Source organism: Cetorhinus maximus, chromosome 22 (assembly GCF_964194155.1).
Source record: "Cetorhinus maximus chromosome 22, sCetMax3.hap1.1, whole genome shotgun sequence".
Lineage (NCBI taxonomy): Eukaryota > Metazoa > Chordata > Chondrichthyes > Lamniformes > Cetorhinidae > Cetorhinus > Cetorhinus maximus.
The window spans coordinates 11,415,137-11,437,622 of NC_135900.1; the positions used below are offsets into that span (position 1 = coordinate 11,415,137).

The 22,486-nt window shown below is 43.6% G+C and overlaps 1 protein-coding gene and 1 long non-coding RNA gene across 3 annotated transcripts in view; one reads left to right on the top strand and one right to left on the bottom strand.

Moving 5' to 3' along the window:
- The window catches only part of chst11 (carbohydrate (chondroitin 4) sulfotransferase 11), a 199,685-nt gene that overhangs the window by 99,083 nt on the left and 78,116 nt on the right, over nt 1-22,486 (top strand). The gene's annotated exons all lie outside the window — the stretch shown is intronic.
- The window catches only part of LOC144696346 (uncharacterized), a 28,468-nt gene continuing 25,528 nt past the window's right edge, over nt 19,547-22,486 (bottom strand). The window contains exon 2 of the long non-coding RNA XR_013580148.1: nt 19,547-22,316. This is a non-coding gene — a long non-coding RNA (uncharacterized LOC144696346). The remainder of the gene's footprint in view (nt 22,317-22,486) is intronic.

A 22,486-nucleotide genomic window follows, 5' to 3' on the forward strand; every position in this document is an offset into this window, starting at 1 on the left:
GGGAGGGAGCACCTGGAACGACATTGAGGTTACCCATTTCCATCTTGTGTTGCCACAGCAGGAACTCACCCATGGCTACCGTGATGGAGTGCAGGCCTGCGCGCATCTCCATGTTCTGCTGGACCAGGATCTCCATGGCATCTGCCATCCTTCCTATGGAGACCTCCATATGCGCACATGTGGGCACCACTTCATCAGAGAGCAGGCGGGCACATTCCTCTGATTTGCATGCCACTCTGCTGAGGGCTTTCAACAGCTCTGCGTGATGTTCCCCCGCCTTCTGCTGACTCTCCAGGGTGAGTTGGAAGGCTGAATCCAGAGGCTCGTCATCTGGCTCAGACCTCATGGGGGACTGCTTGGGAAGAGGCATCAGAGTGCCAGGTAGCTCGGCTGAACCTGCCCCTTTTTGCTGTGGACACACGTCTGTGCAGTGACCACCAGATTGTGAACCCAAGCCTGCTCTAGATCTAGATCCCACTGAGGTATGTGTCTCTGAGCTGGTGGAGGGTGTGGGTAAGCACTGTGACGGGTCTTCCAGGCTGCTTATTTCCAGCTCTTCAATGGAGGAGGAGTCCTCTTCGCTGGAAGTGAAGACATGGATGGAGCTGAGGGACTGGCTGTCTGAGGGTGTCAGTTGCTTGGCAGATCTTCCTGTGAACCAAAGAGGAGATAATTAGTGCATGTCAGCAGAGTTAAAAACCGGAGAGAGAGCACTCACGTTGAGAGAGGGATGATGTGGTACAGGATCCTCACAAGGGTGTTCGCCACCAACCTCACTGTCACCGCAGGCAGGCCCCACGTCCTCACCAGCCAGCGCGATGGCAGCTCCCTCAAAGTGTCAGAGGGGCCTAATGTGGGCCACTCCACCCCCCGGCCTGGGACCTCTTCCTGCTGATGAGAGCAGGCTTCTCCTGCATGAAAACAGGTGGAGAGAGTGTGAGCTGGACATATGGCACTGCGTGGAATGTTTGTGTGGTGAGCGGAGCCATGGACGGGATGACAGCGTGATCTCGAGTGGGTATGAGCCTGCTGGAGATGTGAGGCTGTGTGTGAGAGTTAGCGGCGTTGTCCCTTGAGGTGTGAGATCCCTGTGGGTGTGTGATGGGTTTGTGAGTGTGTGAGTGATGAGGTGGTTGACTTACCCTGGCGGAACGGACGAGGTCATTCATCCTCTTCCTGCGCTGGATGGCTGACCTCCTCTGCGCTCCAGTGGTGCTGACCGCCGCTGCCACCGCCTCCCAGGTCAGATTGGTAATTCTGGTGGACCTCCTGCCGGCAGAGCGGGGGCTAGAGAACATCACAGCGGCCTCCACTGTGTCCGGCAGGCACCCCAGAGAGGCCTCACTAAATTTGGGTGCCGCCGTCTTCTTTGCTTTTGGGGCTAATCTGCCACCTGGAGCGGTCCTGGTCTACGGACATGGAGTTGGCATCTGATGCGTTTTAAACATGGCACCTGGAGCGAGGAAGGGCTGAGGTCTCAGTGGGGTGGGCAAATCCAAGCCCACCCACCAGAGATCCGGCGTGTTTCCTGTGTATGCATTATTAATGAGGTGGGACGCGCCGGGAAGGGGACAATATGGCCATGAAAACCCGCCATTGCGGACGATGGCTAAAATGTCTCTTTTCACGCCCGCTACCGCACTTAATGCAAATCTGGATGAGTCCGCCCGTTGTATGTCTTGGAGATACCTGTAATCCTGGGTGGATTCGGAACATGAATGATAGAACTTCAGTTAAAATCCACATGGAGTAGGTTGGAGCCAGAAACAGTCACTAAGGAAAGTCTCAGTGAGATTGAGTTTTGGTAAACACCTTATCAAACACCAGGAGAGAAATGGAAAGCAAACAAGGCAAAAGAGACTAATGAAAATCCCATCGGAGAGAGGAGCAGATCTTCTTCAAGGTCGGCATTCCTGGAAGAGAAGCGGCAGTGAATTAAACGCTAAAATAAAAAGTCAAATAAAAACAGAAAACCTGTGGAGAGAGGAAGAGTCAACATTTCGAGTCCAATATGACTCCTCTTCAGAACTGATTTAACTTTTATATTAGCTAGGCTGATGATTTAGTGAAGTACTGTGGGGGGTGCTGCACTCTTAGGCTGCTTTCCAGATGAGAGGACACACTTGCTTTTCAGTGGTTCAGGTGGTTCCACGGTCCTAGCTCAGTGATGGCACTTTCACCTCTTGAGTCACAGGATTGTGGGCTTAGGGCTGGCTCCAGAGACTTGTGCATATCACCTAGGCTGACATAAGGAATAGGAGCAGGAGTAGACCATACAGCGCGTCGAGCCTGATCCACCGTTCAAAGTGATCACGGCTAACCTTCTCCCTCAACCCCATTTTCCAGTCCACTCCTTGATTCCCTGCGGGGCCAAAAATCTGTCTATCCCACTTTTCAACAATAGTGCATCTCCAATCCTCTAGGGCAGAGATTTCCAAAGACAATCCTTTAAGTCAAGAAATCTCTCCTCACCTCAGTCTCAAATAATCAGCCCCTTAACCTGAGGCTGTGCCCTTGTGTTCTGGACACCCCAGCCAGTGGAAACAATCTCTCGGTGTCTACCCTGTCAAGCCCTTTCAGAACCTTGTATGTTTCAATGAGATCATCTCTCATTCTTCTAAACTCCAGAGAATATAGACACAATTTACTCAGCCTCTCATCATAGGACAACCCTCTCATCCCAGGGACCAGTCTAGCGAATCTTTACTGTACTACCTCCAATGCAAGTATATCTTTCCTTAAATATGGAGACCAAAATTGCGCACAGTACCCCAGATGTCCGACCAAAGCCCTGTACATTTGTAGCGAGGCTTAATTATTCCTGTACTCCAATTCTTTTCCAATAAAGGCCAACATGCCTTTTGACTTCCTAACTGCTTGACATTTCTCTGCAGTGAGGCAGGGGACACTGCACTACCTGAGGCACTGTTTTTCAGATATGGCAGTAAACCTCCCAGGCGATACAAAAGGCCTCACCAGCAGCCAACGTTTATCCCTCAGTCAACACTACCAAGAACAGATTATCTGGTCATTTATCTCAATGCGATTCTGGAACTGTGCTGTGCCCAGTGACTACACTTCAAAAGTGATTTGTTGGTTCTGAAACTCTTTGGGGTGCCCTGAGGATGTGAGAGATGCTATATCAATACAAATCGGTCTTTCTTAGTCATTAAGTCCATTGCTGTTTCTTGGACCTTAAGGTGCAAAAAAACTGGTTGTTGCCATTGGCTTAAATGTTCTTCAAAGTGCACTTATTGTGTGTGAAATGGTTTGAGACAATTCCGAGAGATGTGATAAGGCACTTTGTAAAAGCACATTCTAGCCTTTTTTTTAATTATTAGCCACACAGCTGAGTAATTTAACCTATTAGGATGGATGAGCGAGCGAGGCATTTTGTCACCTTAATCAGGAAGAGGAATTTTTATGATAAAATCACCAAACTCCCGCTCCCTGCAGGGAACCTTGATTTGAATGACTATAGGTCAGAGATTCAGGTCTACATTCTAAAACCACACTCTTATTCAATGTGCCCCCCGCCCCCGAGTCACTGGAAGCACGTGACCACTGAATTTACCCCTGCACATTGGGATGAGTTTTCTTACTTCTAATCTTTGGGCTTTATTGGATTGCTTGAGCAATGGGAAAAGGCGAAAATCAGGTGGAGAGTAACTCACACCCATAAGAGTTTCCATCTAGTAAACAGGTGGAAAACTGGGTAGCTCCTTTCTGGCTATATGCTTACCCCCTCCCATCTATGCGCTGTGCCCAAGAAATCCCATATCACCAGGCTTAAAATGCCAAAGCTGACCCCACTTCTAATTCCACTGAGATTTTCTTTTTTTTAATTTGTGGGATGTGAGCATCACTGGCAATTGCTAATTGCTCTTGAACTGAGTGGCTTGCAGACTATGTCAGAGGGCAGTTATAGAGTCAGCCACATTGCTTTAGGCTAAGCAAGGATGGCAGATTTCCTTCCCTAAAGAGCATTTGTGAATCAGATTGGTTTTTACAACAAGCAAAGACAGTTGTTATGGTCAACTAGTTGTTAATTCCAAATTTACTAATTGAACTCCAATTACACTAGAGGCAATGGTGAGATTTGAAGCCATACCTCCTGGAGTGTTAGCCTGGGCTGCTGGATTACTAGGCCAGACATTACCACTATACCACCATCTCCCTCTCTTTGCTGGCTATGATTTAGGATTAATTGAACTGAAACCAATCTTCTTTCAATTATTGCCCCAAATGCATGTACCTTTTGTTGCATTGTCTAATTGCGCATAATGTCACTTTTGCCTTGTACTCCGTGTTACTTTGTTTACTGTGTTACATGCCCCAAAAGATGGATTAAATTATATATAGTAGTCAAGGTTGTAAAAGATGATCATTGTCTCAAAATCTCTTTCCAAACTATTATATGACCCCGGGAACTGTCGACATCTGCTCGTGCTGCCTTATTGCAAACATTTGTGCCAGTGTGTGATATGCTGGCAAACTGTGCAGGCTTTCTGGCTAATGGGACTTCACAGCATGAACCCTGACAGTACATAATGAACTGTAAAGCATCATGACATTGGGGCACTTACTGCTGGCCATTTCTGTACAGCTCCTTGGGTAGTAATTCAAGCCAGACCTTCCGATGTTTTAGAAGCTATAAGAGGATGAAATAACCATTTGATAAAGCAGAGACTTGCACAGTGTTTGGCTTTTAAAGGCTCTGGGCAGATGTTTTCAAAGGGGGAGAGGCATCAATGTCACGACAAAACGATTAGCGTGATGTTTCATTTCCATGACTGGGGACATTTCTGTTGAAAACTTTTATCTTCGCTTCATTTCAAAAGATAGGGATTGAATCACAATATTGAAAGCAGAATAATGGCAACAAGCATGTTCAAGAAAAGGGCTCAATGTTTTCATTACAATAATGGACAAAGGACTTTTATATGAATGTATTAATTCATTCATTGCACGTATCAGCTCAGTTTCAGTCCTTCAGAGCCCTCCAGTCAAATTAAATTGAGACAGCTCATCAGGACTACCCCAACTGCCTGGACCGTGGCTCCTAGGCAGAGTTTTCAGAGCAGGCCAGACGGAAGCTTCCTCCTCATCCAGTAATGCCCCTTTAAATTTACAATGTTCCTCGTTTGCACTTAGCATTAACTAGTCAGCAAGGCAGAGAGAAAAAGGAGACTTCAGTGCCCATAAACCGAGCACATCCCATTTTCCATCCACTAATCTAAAACAGAGCCCAAACGATTTTACTTTGGGTTCAGGTGAAAAATGACCCCTGTTGTTTCCCACTGGGGCTTTAAGCGCATTAAGATGGACAACTTTTACCCTAGAAGAAATTGCCCACTGAGCTTCCTGTACCTATCCACAACGTTAATTGTCATCAAACCTGTTTGAAAGTTTTTTTTAACAGTTCTGATCCTGACTTGGGTCTTCAACTCATTCATCAAGTTCTATCGCTGCTGCAGGACAGAAACAGGTCATTTGGCCAGTTGGTGTCATGTAGCATTGATGGTCCACATGAAACCGCTCCCACCTCTCTTCATCTCACCTGATCAGCATACCCTTCTGTTCTTTTCTCCCTCATGCGCTTAACTTCCTCTTAAATACATCTAATCTATTTGTCTCAACTACTCCTTGTGGCAGTGAGTTCCACTTTCTAACCACTCTCTTGGTAAAGAAGTTTCTCCTGACTTCGCTATTGGTTTTAATACTGATTATCTTATATTTAAGGCCCTTAATTCTTGAATCCCCAACAAGTGGTAACATCTTATCTGAGCCTACCCTATCAAGCCCCGTCACCATTTTTAAAGACCTCTATCAGGTCACCTCTCTTATCTGGAGAAAAGAGCCACAGGCTGTTGTATCTGTCCTTATATTTGTAACATCCAGCCTCCCAGAAGGAAGTAGAGGTAGGCTAACAAAGCAAAAATCACATCACTGGCTTGTCAGGATACAAGCAGCATCCAGTGTTGGCTCAATATTTATGTTTTCCTCTGGTGGTACAGGAAAAACTCCTCCTGAGACAATGCTCCACGCTACTGAGGCACTAGGAAGTTAGTTGGAAGGTGGGAGACTGGAGGTAGGGATAATGGGTACATGCTCCAATAGGCAGGATTTGACTTAACTGTGTCCCCCAGGAATCTGCACTGTAGCCTCAGCTTTTCACTATATTTATCAATGGTTTAGATGAAGGAAAGAAAGCCATATATTCAAGTTTGCTGACAACATGCAGTTAGGTCGTTCTGTAAATAGAATAGCTGGGAAAGGAAATTGCAAAGGGGCATTGATTGATTAAGTGAGCGAGCAAAACTGTGGCAGAAGGAGTTCAGTGACAGGGTGAATGCTGTAAGGATGTCTACCCTGTGGGAGAGACTAGAACTAGGGGACACAGTTTAAAAATAAGGGATCTCCCATTGAAGACAGAGATGAGAAGAAAGTTTTTTTTCTCAGAATCTGTGGAATTCTCTTTCCCAGAGAGCAGTGGAGGCAGGGTCATTGAATATTTTTAAGGCTGAGTTAGATAGATTCTTGATTGACAAGGGAGTCAAAGGGTATAGGGGGTAGACAGAAAAGTTGAGGCCACAATCAGATCAGCCATGATCTTATCAAATAGGGAAGCAGGCTTGAAAGGCTGAATGGCCTGCTCCTGCTCCTAATTCGTATGAGATGTATGTGGTCATCCATGTTGGACCTAAGAACATAGGGTAAGAGCATTTTCTAGATGTTGAGAACTCAGGAATTGTGGAGGTGTAGAGAGATTATTAACATCTAGTGAGCAGGTGCTAAAAAAACAATTAAAAGGCTAATGCAGTGTTAGAGTTTATCTGAAAGATGCTGGAATACCAAAGGGTGAACGTTATATTCCGATTGTATGAAGCTCTGGTTAGGATGCATGTGGAGTACTGGATATAGTTGTGAGCATCACACCTCAAGGAGAACATATTGACCTGGAAGGGAGTACGACATATATTCATCAAAATAAGACAGGGATGAAAAGAGTTAAATTAGGAGAACAGAAGCTTTGAAAGCATTTCAACTAGATTTATACTCCCTTGAGTATAGATGAAGGGGTGAACTAATCGAGGTGTTTAAAATGATTTCATGATTGTAATAGGTTAGCTGGAGAGAATTTCTTTCTTCTGGCAGGGGAATCCACAAAAAGGGGGCAAAACCCTTAAAAATAAGAGCTAGGTCATTCATGGAAGCACTTCTTTACAAATAGTAGTGCAACTCCTGCAAAAAGCTAACTGGGCTTGGGATCAACTGAAAATTATAAACCTGAGATTGAGAGACCTTTGTTATGTAAGGTCAATAAGGGATCTGGAGCCAGTGTGGGTAAATGAAGTTAAGATATGGGGCATCCATGATCTTACTAAATGATGGAACAAGCTTGAGGGGCTGAATGGCCTAATCCTGTTCCTAACATTTCCATTAGAATGACCTCACTTGCCTTACAAAGAACTATGGCTCCAAGAAACACTGTACATTTTATGTGGTGTTAATGAATGTGATTGACTAATTAAGTTGCATGTTTTTCCTTGTTTGGTGGATTGGGGGTGGGGTGGTGGGCATTGGGGTGGGGGAGCAGGTTGGAATAGGAGTTCTTCCATAATGTGAATTTTACAATGAATTCCTAACAAAGATGGGAACGGCCTCTAGAACATTGTTACCATCTTTTTTTTGATAAAATCAGGGGAGATGATGAAGGGATTGTGAGGGAGAGACAGAGAGTGAGGAAGAGGTGCATGGTCATTGGAATATGATCATTACAACTTTTCCTGACAAGTAATTTAACTTCCAAGGTGTGAAATAGGAATTGAAATACAAAACAGGGGATTTGACGGATATCTCCAATGTGGCAAGCCTATGTGCAGACTGCACTATAATGGACAATAATTACCTTGTGCGAGCCTGTGAATAAGGCATTTGTTTCAGTTTCCATACCTTGGTCTCCTTCCCTCACACCACTCACCAGAAGATTAAATAATGTTTTGTCAGTATTTATTCTGAAGTTGTGTTCATATGAGTTATCAGCTACTGGTGAAATGTAACTCTGCCCCTGCTATTGGAGGTTTTGGAAATGTGGCCATATATTATAGGATGCTTGACCAAATGCCCACGTTCTAGTTAACTGTGCTCCACCTTACTCTACCTGGATGGCAGCATGACACTGGTCATGAAAGCACAGCATTTAAATGAAAAATGGGGATGGTGGCACAGTGGTAATATTACTGGACTAGTGCACCAGCATGGACTAATGCTCCTGAGATGTATGTTCAAATCCCACCATGTCAACTGGGGAAATTTAATCAATAAATCTGGCATAAAAAGCTAGTCTCAGTAATAATACCAAGCAGCTGGGTGGTTGTAAAAACACATCTGCCTCACTAAGGGTGGGAAATCTGCTATTCTCACATGGGTTGGTCTGGTAACTCCAGATCCACAGCAACATGGTTGACTCTTAACTGCCCTCTGAAGTAGCCTAGCAAGCCACTTAGTTCAAGAGCAATCAAGGATGGGCAAGCAATGATTGCCATGCCCATGTCCCATGAAAGAATAAATTGAAAACAAACCCTCTGTATGAAAAACTAGGAGATGAATCATAGTTTATTTAATTTCTTTTCATATTTTCTTTGCAAACTTCGATGTCATAGTAACTAATAAACCTGAGGTGGCCCAGTCAGCCTCAGTTGGCCAGCATGCGGATCAGATTAACGCCAACAGCATGAGGTTCCATCCCCGTTCCGGCTGAGGTTGAGGTAGACTCAGGGTCTGCCTCCTCATCCTACCCACAGCACATTGCTGTGATCGGGCAGAATTTTGCCCTCGTCGGGCGGGCTTGGCAGGGGAGGGAAGCCGACCACCGCCTGCGATCGGGGCCGGAAGGGGATTTCACGCTGGGGGATCAATTGAGGCCCACTCGGTGTGAAATGCGTGCTGCAGCGCTCAGCGCCGCCTGTGTGGAGGGGAGGAGGGCGAACGCGCAAGTGCGTGGGTGCGCACTAGAAAAGCTTCCTGGGGCACAGAGCTGCCTCGGGGAGATGAACAGTTTTGAAAGCGAAAAATAAAGCATTGTTAGATGTTTGAAAACATGTCCCCCGCTCATGCAACTCTGTCACGTGAGCAGGGGCACGTTAAAAATTAGCGTGAAAAGTTTTTATTTAATGACGGAGCGAAACCTCATCCCGCCTGTGGATGAGGTTTCGCAAAAAATGCAAAGGCCGCCTGGCCTTTCCTCCTGCCTCGCCCAACGTAAGGTTGGATGGGCAGCAAAAAATTTAAATCAATTGGACTGTTCGTGGCCTTTAATAGGCCTTTTAATTGTCGGCGGGCGTGTTGCCAACTCCCATGCTTACCTGCCGACCGAAATATCGCACGAGCGCGCGATGGCGTCGGGACGTTCGCCCGCCCGACGAGCGGAAAATTCTGCCCTTGGGGGTGGGGGCTTTTGATCCTCTGTCTTCTGACTCAAGGGCGAGAGCGCTACCGCCCTCTGTGAAATAATTGCCGAATATCAAACTGTCGAAACAAGGTTCTAAGTTCTTTAAGAGTAGTAATTATTAGATGCTGGAATGCGCACTTCAAAAAAAAGGACCTGTAGAAACTGGTTTCTTCCAGCGCTGGTATTTTTATAGTATCTTATCTAACAAAGTGCAAAATGTGCTGTGTCGCATTCCCTGAGTTGGCAGCAGCCTGATGCAGATGCTGCCCAGGTGGAGGGGAAGGACAGTGTGTCTAGACTGTGAGCTTACAGAGGCTCGAGCAGCATTATGTGCTCGACATCATAATGACTTTGAGCAGAAAAGGAATTGAAAATAAAAACACTACCCCTTAATTTTATGAGCTAACGTTGACTGAAGTTCTTGTTAAAATATAAAAAGCAATGAATACTCAGACTGCTTGAACCGCTGGAAGCAGCAGCTGTGTTTCTTTCCTGAGCAACAGCCCGCCTCGAGTCAGAAAGGTGCCTGTAGTTTACGGAACAGCGGGTGATGGAGGGGGGGGGGCGGGTGGGGGGGAGGAAAGGGAGGGGCTGCGGGTGTTGCAGGCGTTGCAATACTCTCACAGGGGCAGCGATAAGCAGCACAGATTGCGTTTTCATCCTTTGCCAGAATCGAAACCAGGTACTACTTAGAATTCAGCAGGGGTTCAGGGACTGCGAAGCTGATTAAGTCGGATGAGAATTTGCAGCCAAGATCAACTGCTGTTCTGAGGTGCTTGTGGGAAATTTTGTGGAGTGCACTGGGCATGAACACAAAGCACTACAATTATCTCTACTTTCTCACAGTTCTCTTCGCATTGTGTTTAGATTAGAATGCAAAACTAATCCTAATTCATTTTCCCATGTAGGCCACAGTGGTAATTAAAAAAAAAAAAATTGATTACGAGTAAATTGCCCACAGTCTGATATCACATGTCAATATTTTATTTGCAAGATGTTGGTCATGGAGCTCAACGACCTCAGGAGCTTTTTATAATTTTGACCGGTGGATACGGGAATTAAAGATAGAGGTGACATGTGCAGCTCTTAGAGAAGTAATTCTTTTAGAAGAATTTAAAGATTCAATTCCTTCGGTAGTGAGAACTCATGTGGAGGAACAGAGGGTTAAAGCGGTAAGGCAAGCAGCAGAGGTAGCTGATGATTATGAGTTAGTTCAAGGAGCTAAACCTTTTTTTTTTCCATCACCCTTTTAAATCAGAGAAGGTTAGAAAGTGGGAAGGGGAAAGGAAGGTGGGGAGTCAGGGAAGAGGAGGAGTAGTGGAAATTCCCAGGAAGTATTTCTCAGGATGAAAAAGGTGCTGAGGGTAGAACTGACACTTGAAAATCGAGGTGTTTTCATTAGAACAAAGTTGGATACACAAAGTCAGTGTGTTGGAAATTGCAGCGAAAATCTGTTGGGATTATTGGGGTGCAGAAAAGTTTTGTAAGTAAAAGTACTGTGGGTTCTGAGGCTCAGGCACAGGAAAAACTAATGGTTTGTGTACAGATAAAACAGGAAAAATCGGTGATAGGTAAAGAAGTGAGAATGTGTTCACAGTTTACCCAAGGGAGTTCTGAGAAGCAGGTTGAAGAAATGTTTAAAGATTTTGTATGTGATGGGAAAGTCTTTCAATGTGTATCGGGTGGAGTAGATAAAGATGCTAAAATTTTAAGAGACACAGGGGCTAGTCAATTCTTAATGCTGTGGGATAGTGACATTTGTTGTTCAAAGGGAGTATTGCAGGAATGAGTGATAATAAGTATGGTTCAAGGAGATGCTGATCTTATTCCATTGTGGAAGGTAAATTTAAAGAGTAAGTGGAAAACAGGTGAGGTGATTGTTGGACTAGTGGAAAAATTGCCCATTGCAGTGGTTCAATTTATTTTAGGCAATGGTATAGCTGGGTCACAAATGTGGGTAATGCCTAGGTTAGTTGAGCAGTCTGTCGAAGTGTTTTCAACAGAGCTGTTGCAGAGAGAGCATCCTGGGTTGTTTCCAGATTGTGTGATAACAAGATCACAAGCTCACAGGTTGAAACAGGGAGAACAAGAAGTTAAAAGGCAGGGAGAAGGTGTGGAAGACCAATTAGCTGACACTAATTTTGATAACATTGTTCAGGAAGAAAGACAGGAGGACAATTCAGCTGAGGTGTTTAACTCAAAGGCAGTTGGTGGAATTACAGAAAAAGGATACACAAATAAGACAGTGATATCAAACAGCTTACCCAGAAACAGAGGCAGAATGTATTCCAGAATGTTATTACCTTAAGGGTAATGTTTTAATGAGAAAATGGTGGCCGTATCATGTTTCGGTGAATGAAAGCTGGAGGGAAATGCATCAGATTGTTATACCATTTGGATATAGAAATGAGATCTTGAGGATAGCTCATGCAATTCCAACGGGGGAACATTTAGGAATTAGGAAGACACAGGCGAAAATACAAAAACATTTTTATTGGCCTGGATTGCAGAGAGATGTAGTCAAATTCTGTAGAACATGTCACATATGTCAGGTGATAGGGAAACCACAAGCATTGATTAAGCCGGCACTTTTAATTCCAATTCCAACATTTGAAGAATCTTTTACTAGGGTCATGATTAATTGTATAGGACCCTCCCTAAGGCTAAAAGTGGACATCGGTACTTACTGACAAGGTTTCCTGAAGTGATACCTTGAGAAATATTACAACAAAGAGAATTGCTGGAGTGTTGACTACATTTTTTTTACAAGATATGGTTTACCAAAAGAAATACAATCAAAACAGATTTCATGTCACAGCTGTTTAAGGAAGTAATGAACAGTTTGGGGATAAAACAGTTTAAGTCAACAGCTTCCCATCCTGAGTCACAAGGGGCTTTGGAAAGATGGCATCAAACTTTAAAAACTATGATGAAGGTGTATAGTCAGGATTATCCACAGGATTGGGATGGGGGAATTCCATTCCTGTTAGTTGCTATTAGGGATGCTGCTAATGCATTGATTGGTTTTAGTCCTTTTGAAATAGTTTATGGTCATGAGGTAAGAGGACCACTGAAATTGATTCATGAGAAATTGGTGGGTAAAAATTCAGAAACTACTCTCCTGGATTATGTATCAAACTTCAGAGAAGGATTGGACAGAGCATATGAGATAGCTAGGGAACATTTAAAGATGTCACAGCAAGTGATGAAAATGAAGGCAGACAGGAAAGCTATTGCTCATAGTTTTATTGCTGGGGAAAAAGTGCTAGTTCTGTTACCAATACTGGGTGACTCGTTAAAGGCAAGGTTTAGTTAGCCTTACAGGATTGAAAAGAAACTGAGTGAAGTAAATTATTTAATAAATACTCCAGGTAGAAGAAGCAGAGGGTGTGTCTTGTAAATATGCTTAAAAAGTACTTTGACAGGGAAGTGGACCAAAAGGAGGTGTTAGTGGTGCTAGGTGAAGAAAAAGAAGTAGAAATGCAGGATTCTGAAATTGGCTTTCCTCTAATCAAATTGGATAATGAAGGGATACTTGAAAATTTAAATGTAATTTCAAGTTACCTTCCAGATAAATGCCAAAGTGATTTGGAGAAGCTATTGCAGTCACACAAATCTATTTGTGGGAATAAGCTGGGGAGGACAAATTTATCTTGACATGATGTGTTTGTAGAAGTTTCATCTTCACTAAGGCAACATCCTTATAGATTAAATCAGTCAAAGCTATCACAAGTACAGAAATAAATTTAATTCATGCTTCAAAATGACATCATTTGTCATGTTATGCATGCATCTGGTAACGTAAGAGTGTGGGTATATAGATAATTATATGAGGTAATGTAAGATGGGTTAAGAAAATGAAGCCACCTTTTTAAATAATGACGGTTCATTTTCAATAAGGAGGGGAGTGTCATGAAATATAATAATTTTCATGATATTGTAATTTATTGTAAAGGTAGGTTAATAGTGGGGTTTAGATTAGTTTCTCTGTGTGTAGGTGTGTGTGGGTTTTAATTGAATTGCAGACAGCTGGTCTATCAGAAGGGAAACTAGATTTCAAACGCTAAATATGTAAGCATGGTTGAAGTTTTAGAACGGGAGATGTGAAGAACAATTTTCCTTTTTAGATGAACCCGAGTAGTCAATTTCAAGAAGATGGTGAGGTGTTCCCCCTAGCTAACAGAGGCTAAGCCAAATAGTGTGTTTTATTTTTCCCAAAGATTACTGGTAATATGAGTGCTATGAAATCATATGCTATGATTTATATTATGGAAAAAGTAAAGTTGCAAGGGCCTATTGGAACAATGGGATTTACATTAAAAAGGGAGAAACATGCATTAAGGAAATGAGGTTGTATGTAAGAGAAGAAGGAATTCTAAGATCTAACAAGTGTGAAAACCCACCAGCCTCTATGTACCAAGCTGCTGTCTCCAAGAAACAAAGCTAAGAGAATTCATTTTAAATATCACTGTCCAGGGTATTGTGTACTTTGCCTCGTTCTTTTGAAATCTACCTTGTTTTACTGTTGCCTTAACGGGGATGTAACTGGGTGTCAGATTACTTGGGGCAGTTAAAAGTTATCATAGTCGTAATTTGTAGACCTATGCATGGGCTTAAAATCTTTTCTTCTGTTAATAAATGTTTAATTTAGTTTTGTAAGAAACCTCTAAGACTCGGTGGTGTTATTACTACTGAATTCAAGGCATGCGTCTCGAAATAAAAATACAAATTGCAAGAACAGTTGTGGCAGCTGTTTCAAATTTCCCTCTGGGATTTGAGTAGCTCAGCATTACTGTCCGCTGTGCCATAACAGGAACTCACTCCAGATCATCAGCTTCTGACTGATGCTGTAATCACATTGTTACAGGCAACTGATTACTGGTGGTGTTACCAGCAGTCGAGTAAATGAAGATTAATCTCCAGGATGGGAAAGTAGCAAATGTAGCCCCTCTATTGAAGAAGGGAGGGAGGCAAAAAGCAGGATACTATAGGCCAATTAGCATGACATCTGTCGTGGGGAAGATATTAGAATTGATCATTAAGGAGGTTATAGCTGGGGACTTAGAGAAACTCAAAGTAATTGGGCAGAGTTAGCATGGTTTTGTGAAAGGGAAATCATGTTTAAGCAATTTATTGGAGTTCTTTGAAGGAGGAACATGCACTGTAGATAAAGGGGAGCCTGGAGGCGTGCTGTACTTGGATTTCTAGAAGGCTTTGATAAGGCGCTATATCAAAGATTATTGCGGAAAGTAAAAACTCATGGTGTAGTGGGTAACGTATTAGCATGGATAGAAGGTTGGCTGACTGGCAGAAAACAGAGAGTATGCATAAATTGGTCTTTTTCTATTTGGCAGGATGTGATGAGTGGAGTCCCGCAGGGGTCTCTGCTGGGGCCTGAACGTTTTACAATTTACATCAATGACTTAAATGAGGGGAGTGGAGGCATGATAACTAAATTTTAAGATGACAACAAGATAGGTAGGAAAGTATGTTGTGAAGAAGACAAAAGGAGGTTGCAGATGGATATAAGTAGGCTGAGTGAATGAGCAAAAATATGGCAGATTGAGTATAATGTGGGAAAATGTGAAGCTGTTCACTTTGGCAGGAAGAATAAAGAAGCAGAATGGCTGCAGAATTCTGAAGTACAGTGGGATCTAGATGTTCTAGTGCATGAGTCACAAAAGGTTCTTTTGCAGGTGCAGCAAGTAATTAAGAAGGCTAATGGAATGCTATCTATTATTACGAGAGGAATTGAACATAAAAGTAAACATTAAGAAAAAAGCAAAATACTGTGGATTGCTGGAAATCTGAAATAAAAACAGAAAACGCTGGAAAAACTTTACAGGTCTGGCAGCATCTGTGCAGAGAGAAAAACAAAGTTAACGTTTTGAGTCCGTATGACTGTTCTTCAGCTCTGAAGAAGTCATATGGACTCAAAACGTTAACTCTGTTTCTCTCTCCACAGCTGCTGTCAAACCGACTGAGTTTTTCCAGCATTTTCTGTTTTTATTATAAAAGTAAGCATGTTATGCTTCATTTACAGGACATTGGTGAGACCGCATCTCGAATACTGTGTGCAGTTTTGGTCACCTTTATTTAAGGAAGGATGTAAATGCATTGGAGGCGGTCCAGAGGAGGTTTACTAGATTAATGTCTGGAATGAGCGAGTTGACTTATGAGGAAAGGTTAGACAGACTGGGTTTGTTCCACTGGAGTTTAGAAGAGTGAGGATGACTTGATTGAAGTATATAAGATCCTGAATGGAATTGACAAGGTGGTGTGGAAAGGATGTTTCCTCTTGTGGGTGAGTTCAGAACTATCGAGCACTATTTTTAAAATTAGGGGTTATTTTTCTCTCATGAGTTGTGTGAATTTGGAACTCTCTGCCTCAGAAGGCAGTGGAGGTGAGGGTCATTGAATATTTTTAAGGCGGAGGTAGATAGATTCTTGTTAGGCAAGGGAATCAAAGGTTATCAGGTAAATGGAAAAGTGGAATTTGAAACACAAACAGATTAGCCATGACCTTAATGAATGACGGAGCAGGCTCGAGGGGCCGAATGGCTTACTTCTGCCCCTATTTCGAATGTTCGTATATTTGTATATGCAGGACAATTGAACCATGGAGAAAAATCATCGGGACATTTTCTTAAAATTGTTCTTCCCATTTTAGAATCATAGAGTCATTATGGCACAGGGGGAGGACATTTGGTCCATTGTGTCCATGAGGGCTCTCTGTAGAGCAATCCAGTCAGTTCCATTCCCTCCGCTCTATCCCTGTAGCCCTGCAAGTTTATTTTCCTCATGCACCCGTTCAACTTCCTTTTGAAATCACTGATCATCTCCGCTTCCACCATCCTCGTAGGCAACGAGTTCCAGATCATTACAACTCGCTGTGTAAAAAACATTACTCCACACAGCCCCCACATCTTTTTTCATTCTACTTTATCTAAATCTTTCATAATCTCGTACACCTCTAACGGATCTCCCCTCAATCCCCTTTGCTCCAAGAAGAATAACCCCATATTTGCCACCCAACCCTGTAGCTAAAACCCCCATCCCTGGAACCACTCTGGTAAATATCCTCTGCACCCTCTCGAAGACCCTCATATCTTTCCTAAAGTGTGGTAACCAGAACTGGAGACAGCACTCTAGTTGGGGTCTAACTAGAGCTTTATAGAGGTTCAGCATAACTTCCTTGCTTTTGTACTCAATACCTCTATTTGTGAAGCCCAAGATCCCAACTGCTTTGCTCACTGCTCTCTCAGTTTGCCCTTATCACATTCGAAGATCGATGCACATGCGCTGCCTGGTCCCTCTGTCCCTGTACACTCTTTTAGAACTGTGTCATTTAGTCTATGTTGCCACTCCCTATCACTTTAGCCAAAATGCACCACCTCACACTTCTCTGAATTAAATTCCGTCTACCACTGGTCTGTCCATTCTACTAACCTATCAATGTCTTGTATTTTATTTGTTCATGGGATGTGAGCATTACTGGCTGGGCCAGCATTTATTGCCCATCCCTAACTGCTCTTGAGAAGGTGCCTTCTTGAACCGCTGCAGTCCATGTGATGTAGGTACACCCACAGTGCTGTTAGGAAGGGAGTTCCAGGATTTTGACCCAGCAACAGTGAAGGGATGGCAATCTAGTTCCAAGTCAGGCTGGTGAGTGGCTTGGAAGGAACTTGCAGGCAGTAGTGTTCCCATGCGTCTGTTGCCCTTGTCCTTCTAGATGGTAGTAGTCGTGGGCTTGAAAGGTGCTGCCTAAGGAGCCTTGGTGAATTTCTGCAGTGCATCTTGCAGATGGTACACACTGCTGCTACTTTGCGTCAGTAGTGGAGGGAGTGAATGTTTGTGGATGGGGTGCCAATCCAGGGGCTGCTTTGTCCTGGACGGTGTCAAGCTTCTTGAGTGTTTTTGGAGGTGTTGTTGCAGTGGATTGTCATCATCCTCACTGTTTGTCACTCCTCCAAGTTTGGCATCATCAGCAAATCTTGAAATGTTACTCTGTATTCCAATGTCCAGTCACATAGATAGCAAAAAAAAGAATGGTCCTAGCACTGACCCTTGGAGAGCACCAATGTCTACCATCCTCCAGGCTGAAAAACAGCCATTCACCATTGCTGTTTTCTGTCCTTAACTCATTTTTTTTAATACAAGCTGATGCTGATCCTCAATTTTGCTAACTTGGTGTTAATTTTCTTTTTTTAAAACTCATCCATGTGGGTGTCACTGGCCAGTTTTTATTGCCCATCCCTAATTGCCCTTGTTCAGCAGGTATGTAAGAGTCAACCACATTGCTGTGGGCCTGGAGTCACATGTAGGCCAGACCAGGTAAGGCAGATTTCTTTCCCTAAAGGGCATTAGTAAACTAGATGGGGTTTTTACAAAAATGGTTTCATGGTTGCTATCAGGCTGTTAATTCCAGATTTTTATTGAATTCAAATTTCACCAACTGCCATGATGGTGAATCTGAGATGAGGAGAAATTTCTTCACCTGTGGAATTCGCTACCACAGAAAGTAGTTGAGGCCAAAACATTGTATGTTTTCAAGAAGGAGTTAGATATAGCTCTTGGGACAAAAGAGATCAAAGGATATGGGGAGAAAGCGGCAGCAGGCTAATGAGTTGGATGATCAGCCATGATCATAATGAATGGTGGAGCAGGCTCGAAGGGCCGAATGGCCTACTCCTGCTCCTAGTTTCTATGAACCCTGGTCCACAGACCATTATCTTGGGTCTCTGGAACACTAGTCAGTGACAATACCACTATGCCACTGCCTCCTTTAAACACTTTTGTTTATTAATTATAAAAATATTGGATGTGGGGGGAAATGAGCTGTTTGACTGTGTGGGAGAGTTGGAGATGGGAGGTTCTGTGACGAAATTTCCAGTAATAGGTCCCATAGAGAGACTTGAGCATATAATCAAAGCGAACTCTCCTGGTGCAGGACTGAGGGAGTGCTGCACTGTTGGAAGTGCCTTGTTTTTATCAGATGTTAAACCGAGGTCACATTTATCTATTTGTTTATTCTGTAGATGATGTGAACATTGCTGGCAAGGCCAACATTTATTGCCTATCCCTAATTTGCCTTTGAAACCTGCAGTCCATGTGGTGTAGGTACACCTACACTGCTGTTCAGGGGGGAAATTCCAGGATTTTGATGCGGTGACAATGAAGGAAATGGAATATATTTTCAAGCCAGGATGATGTGTGGCTTTGTGGGGAACTTGCAGGCGGTAGCATTCCCAAGTGCCTGCTGCCCTTGCCCTTCTAAGTGGTAGGGATCACGGGTTTGGAGATGTTGTCAAAGAAGCCTCGGTGAGTTGTTGCAGTGAATTTTGTAGATGGTACGTGCTGCGGCCAATGTGTATGCAGTGAGCATTGATTGCCAATTAATCGGCAAATTACACTTCATAAATACTTCATTGGCTGTAAAGTGCTTTGGGACATTGTGGAAGGGGCTATATGAATGCAAGTCCTTTCTTTTCTTAATGTCATGTGTTGCTGGCAAGACAGCTATTGTGTAATCAGAGTGTTGGAACAGAGGGTTTTTTCTTCTCATACTTCCTTGTGGGCAACCTTTCCTTTCATGATACCTCATGCTGGAGTTTGATCCTGTGAAGATCAATAGCTCCCCAGTACCTTCTCCAAATGACCACTTGAAATGCATAAGCCTAGAATGTGAACGTCAGCAACACATGCAAAACATTTACAGCACCAGAAACAGGCCATTTGACCTAACAGGTCCATGCCAGGTTGCCAACTCCGGTTGGATGTACTCCTGGAGGTGTCACCACATGATCTTCTGCTTCAAACGCTCCTCCCCCACACTCCTACCATTGGTTGTCAGACACGTCCATCCTCAAGACGTACCAGTTCCATGACGACTGGGAATAATTCCTGATTGTCAGTCATGCAGCCTTTTTTCTCCCTTCTTGGATATTTTTACAATGAATAAATGAAATTGTTCAAACCAAATGAACTTAAAAAAAGCCTTTCAAAATGTTTTTTTTAAATGCCCCATGATCTTTGTCCTGGTTTGCCTGTAGGGGTTCCAGACCAACCCTGGAATGATGGGAAGCCTAGCAGGGTTTTCAACTTTGTAGACCATCACAGATGATGCTAATCCTATCTTTAGCCAGTGTTCCAATGCATGCAACGAAGAATGTTCTTGACTAGTTGCTCATCCTTCCACCTCACCCCATTCCAGAGATGCTAATCTGATTATAGTGTTCTCAGCGCACCCACCCCAGTTGAGATCATCGAGCATGAGATCGTCCAGGAATTGAACTTTGGAAATTTCCTGGCTTGGGTGTTTCAAACTTGCATCATGTGGTATATTAACTATAAGCTAAATTATTGCAAGACCCCAGAAGCTTTTGTAGCCAATACTGGACCCAATGCCGTACGGAAAATAGATATTTGCTAAGAAAGCGTGGAATCTTTTATTCATAGCTACTTGTGTGCCAGCTATGGCTTAGTTGGTAGCCTGCTCTCCTCTGGGTTAAAAGATTGTGGATTCAAGTCCCACTTCAGAACAAAAATCCCAGCTGACACTCCTGGTGCAGTGCTGAGGGAGTACCGTACTGTCAGAGGTGCCATCTTTTGGATGAGGCCTTAAACCGAAGCCCTCTCAGGTGGATGCTGCCATTTGAAGAAAAGCGGGGGAGTTATCCCTGCTGTCCAGACCAATATTTGTCCCTCGATCGACACCACAAAAATATGGATTCTCTGGTCATTGTCACATTGCTGTTTGCCGGAGCTTGCTGTGTGCAAATCGGCTGCAGTGTTTCATACATTACCACACAGTTCAAAAGCTCTTCATTGGCTGTGAAGTACTTTTGAGATGGCCTGTGGCTGTGAAAACTGCTATATAAATGCAAGTCTTTTGTTATTACTTGTGAGGAGGGAAGGTTTGCCTCTTGGGCTCAATATCAAAGGGTGAAGTTGAGCAACTTATAGCCATCTGGTCTCTATCACTGCTCCTTTTAAGATATAAATACAAAATAATGTTCACAGGCACAGTTTGCACTGATGCATCAAGTTGAAAGACTTTGCCCTATTGTGCATGTAATCCACTGGTTCTACAGAACAGAGAAATCGTGCCGATAAAGATCGATATTTAGACTTTCTTTTGCCAGTATTTAGTTTTCCTTGGGCCTCAAGTTTTCCACACCAGCGGAAATCTCCTTCTCCTCCTCCTTTCTACCTTTGTGCATCCTGAACTGACTGAGATCGAGTCTTCAGTACAAATCCACTGGGACTTGTCCAACTGTAAAACAGCAATTCAGTTGACCTCATTTGGGTTATTTGGACCTGAAATTACATAACGATGACAACAGCTCCTGTGGCCGTGGGAGCCAGACTGATTCTGAGCCAGCATTGACCTCTTCCAGCCTGCTGTGGAAACCATGTCCCCAGGTTCCTTCAGATCATACAGAGGCTCCATGTGTCCCTTGCAGTGCCGCAAAGCGTAGTCGGCCTTTTGAAAGTAATCACCTTTAGCACAGTTTTATTGTCAGTATGTTGGCTCCAAAGTATAATTTGAAAGGGCTGCCAACAAGTATTATTTTTGTCACGGGAACTGGCAAAAGAACCAGAGGACTAGGTGAAGAGAAACTCTTTTTTTATGCAACGAGGGCTTACGATCAAGAATGTGCTGCCTGAGAGGGCGGTGGAACTGGCTATACACTTGAAAAAGAGCGAGTGGTAGGGCTACGGAGAACGAACGGGGAGCGGGACTAAACGGATAGCTCTTTCAAGAAGCCATGGTTTGGATTTTCAGGCCCACCCGCCACCAGGATCTTCTGGTCCCAAAAGGTCTGGAAAAACCTGGCCCATGATGGGCCGAATGGCCTCTTTATGTTGTACGATTCAATTATTTCCTGTACAGTAAACTTAAAATAAGTAATTGTTTAAAAGAAAATGAATGGTTAATATGAGGGGCCTAGGTGGAATGGATAGGAAGAACCAATTTCCATTATAGAGATGTCAATAAGCCGGGGCCGTATGCTTAAAGTAATTGACAGAGGATTGGAGGGGAGTTGAGGTGTATTTTTTTTCACCCAGAGGGCTGTGGGAGCTTACTGCCTGAAAGGGAGGCAGAAACCCTTATCGCATTTTAAAAGTCACTGGACATGCACTTGAGGTGTTGTAACCTATGGGGCTACGGGCTACAAGAGCACAAGAAATAGGAGCAGGAGTAGACCATACAGCCCATCAAACCTGCTCCACCATTCAATGCGTTCATGGCTGGTCTTGGGCTTCAACTCCATTTTCCCGCCCGCTCCCCATATTTCAGAATTCCCTGACACCAAAAATCTGTCTATCCCAGCCTTAAACGTATTCAATGTTGGAGAATCCACAGCTATCCTCTGAGGTAGAGAATTCCAAAGATTCACAATCTTTTGAGTGAAGTAATTTTCTCCTCATCTCAGTCCGAAATGACAGGCCCGTTATCCTGAGACTGTGCCCCCTGTGTTTTCGATTCCCTGACCAGCAGAAACAATTTCTCAGCCTCTACCCTATCAAGCCCCGTCAGAATCTTGTATGTTTCAAGGTGGTCGCCTCTCATTCTTCTAAACTCCAGAGAATGTAGACCCAATTTACTCAGCCTCTCGTCATAGGACAACCCTCTCATCCCAGGGACCAATCTAATGAACCTTCGAAGAGCTGGAAGATTTCATTAGGCGAGACGGCTGTCTCTCGGCTGGCACAGATATGATGGGCTGAATGGCCTCTTTCTGTTCCATAGATTTTTCTGTGGCTTTTTTTTCTAAAATTGTAATTTAGAAGAATCAGATCACGGGCAACACTTGAATCCAGTCCATCCAGCAGCATTGTTGACCATCTACAATCCCTGTAAGGGAATTGCTACAACATTAGTCACCCATTTTTATGAATGTATTTTTCCCTCTTTGACAAATAATTGCATCAAGAAAATGTGGGAGCACATAAAACCCAAGGGACCTCTGAACTTAGCTAACTACTTGCAGACTGATAACAGTTATGATGAAACAGCCAATGTGT